We start from the raw sequence: 2914 nt of genomic DNA, 5'->3' as shown, positions 1-2914 counted from the left end.
TAGCTCATTGCATGGCTTTTCTGTCCCCGTATTTGAAATGATGTGGTCCCTTGGCTTCAGGAATTTTGATGTGTTCCGATACGTGATGGGTAGCTCATCATAACACCGTTCGGTTTTCCTCACTTGGACCGTGACTGGTATGCACTTTATTATGTGCACTACCTCTCCTGCTGGAACTGCGATAAATCCGACATCCTTCATGATGGCAGTGGCAACTTCTTCGGGTGCTGAATGTAATAATGTGAGGGCGTTCTGGAGAATCTGACGCTCTAGCTCACACTTCTGACGGATTACATCTTTGTAGAGTTGAGAAAATTGTTTCCGGAGGTGCTTCTCCACGTAGACAAATTTGCTGTTGACATACGTGAAGATGTCCAGATTGTTGACCAAGGTGTGTGTTTTCTCCTTGAATTTTCCTGAACTTCCAACTTCCAGAATGAACAGCTTGGGGTGTTCCGTACGGATTATGACATATCCGCAAACTGACGATCTGCCTGTCTCCGTGAGTGCAAAAGTCGTGTCCTGCGATGCTACGGTATACAGGGTTGGAGAAGGATTCACCTTGGAGGATAGTTTAGTGGCTATCCCTTCGTACAAGACATCATAATTATTGAATTTGCACGAGTCCGTCGGCGTGGTTTCCCAGAACGTATGGCCATCTTGTGCGTCTAAGCAGCTTCCTTTTTGAAGGGGGCAGGTTTGCCCAGTTTGTAGATGAATCTGTCCGGTTGACAATCTGATTGGAGCGATGTAGTCGCGGATCGTGATTCGGACTAAAGCTTGTACCACGACATCGGTCCAAGTCCCAAACGGATCACTATACGTGGTTCCAGCGCAGCTACCATCGTTCTGAATAACTCCTGCTAACGTGAGGCCGTGAGAGGAGGTCGAGTTCGGCTGAATACCTGTGATCTGGGCGGCTGGGGTGATGAATATTGTCCCCGTCGTGTGTAGGCTCGAACAGGTTTCGCTGGAGATCGGTAATATATAGTCTTGTCGACCATTGGATACTACCGAATTATGTGAATGCATGCCACAATAGTATATGGTTCTGTCTATTCCGATATGGCATTGCAAAACACGAGCTTGCGAGAATTCAGCTAGCTGCAGGAGCTGAATTCTTTCTAAATTTTCAGCTGGTGCGATGTCTTCTGGCTCGCAGTTAAGAGTGTCAATAGTTGAATACGTGGTAATATTCAAGGTTGAACCTCCACAGTCATATCCAATGAGTGTTGAGGCTTGCGTGGCAATAGAGAGCAAGATAGCTGCTTGTATCGGCTGCATGGTTGCTGTTATAGCGTTGTCGAGAAACTGATGATCTTCAGGGATGACGGTTTCTCCTTGAAGATCTCGTTGCGTCGCAGGGATATCGTCTTCCTGCTGTGGAGTGGGGTGATGCTGACCAGAGGTTTTAAATTTCGCTCTTGGGTCGCTGCGATAGTTTATCGTTGGCGTAACGATATTGGAGACTCTGTTAACGCTAGGAAGATTGAATTCGTTTCGCAAGATACATAACGAAAGCTTATAATCAGACTTAGTTGTCTCGGGCGAGTATAATGTATCGGCTTTATTTCTTTTTCTTGCTGACGCGAATCTCGCGGAATTGTATTTGCCAGACGCATGGACTTTGTTTTTGGTCGCACGGATACCTGATCGTTGAAGCTGCAAGAGGTCTTGTTCCGGCGAGGATTTGAAGATAGGAGTTTGTGGCAAAACATAAACTCCTTTTGATTTAACTTTAGGAATAGAAATGTTTTCTAAATTGTTCTCATATGAACATTCTAAAAGTTCATCTGAGGCGAAGGCGTTGATGTTTCTTTCCACACAGGACTTTGAATATAAATCGTCGGGATGGTTACCGGAATTCTTTAAAGTATCGGGATGGCTACCGGAATCGTCGGGATGGTTACCGGAATTATTTAAAGAATCGGGATGGCTACCGGAATCGTCGGGATGGTTACCGGAATTATTTAAGAAATCGGGATGGCTACCGGAATCGTCGGGATGGTTACCGGAATTATTTAAAGAATCGGGATGGCTACCGGAATCGTCGGAATGGTTACCGGAATTAATAGAAGACGCGAGTTGATCGTTAACGATCGTCTCGTGCGCGCGGCACGCACGAGCATTGAATAAGTCCGAATTGACTTCGGCTTGAATATTCGAAAAGGGAACCTCGATCTCTTCCACCTCCAACGTAGGCAGGGAGAAGGACGCCACTTCGGACGATGCGTTAAAGCATCGCAGGTATGCCTTTCCGTTACGGTTGGTGACTAAACAATCACCTAAGAACACATCGGGTTTTACATCTACTTTTCGCACATACCCTTCGCTTGGGCCCTTTACGTTGACGGCTATGCAGGCGGCGGTACGGCTTTCGACGGAATATTCCCGAGGATTCGAAAAGGGAATACGTAGGTTTTTATACTCTACGCATTCCTTCGCAAATGATATCTCTGCTCCCTCTCTGAAGAAGGGGGAGCCTAAGATACCATCTATATTAATTGGAAAACTGTCAGGCAGAACGTGTAGCGTGACTTTAATGGAATCTGCTAGCTCCGCATTGATATAACCGAGGGTCGCAATTTCTCCTTCTGTCACGCCATGGACGTGTATGACGCTGTCAGTTTTTAGATGAACGTCAGATTTGATACCAGACGCTCGGATTAAGTTGACCTCGGACCCGGTGTCCAAGAGGAACTCACACTCTTTTGAGAAGAGTGACGATTTTGCTTTTATTCGAGGGATAGGGGAGTCCGGCGCGAGATTTATTGCCGAGACTAATTTCGCGGATGGTCGTTCATTCTGCTGACCGTCCGGGTTATCTCTCCTATCTACTCGAATTTCATCTACTGCTGGTCGTCGCTGATGACGGCCAGCTGTGTTGCCTTTTGGCGATTCTCTTGGGATGCCT

The sequence above is a fragment of the Lasioglossum baleicum genome, unplaced genomic scaffold (assembly GCF_051020765.1).
Source record: "Lasioglossum baleicum unplaced genomic scaffold, iyLasBale1 scaffold0046, whole genome shotgun sequence".
In the NCBI taxonomy this organism is placed as follows: Eukaryota; Metazoa; Arthropoda; class Insecta; order Hymenoptera; family Halictidae; genus Lasioglossum; species Lasioglossum baleicum.
Note: the sequence above shows the minus strand (reverse complement) of the source record.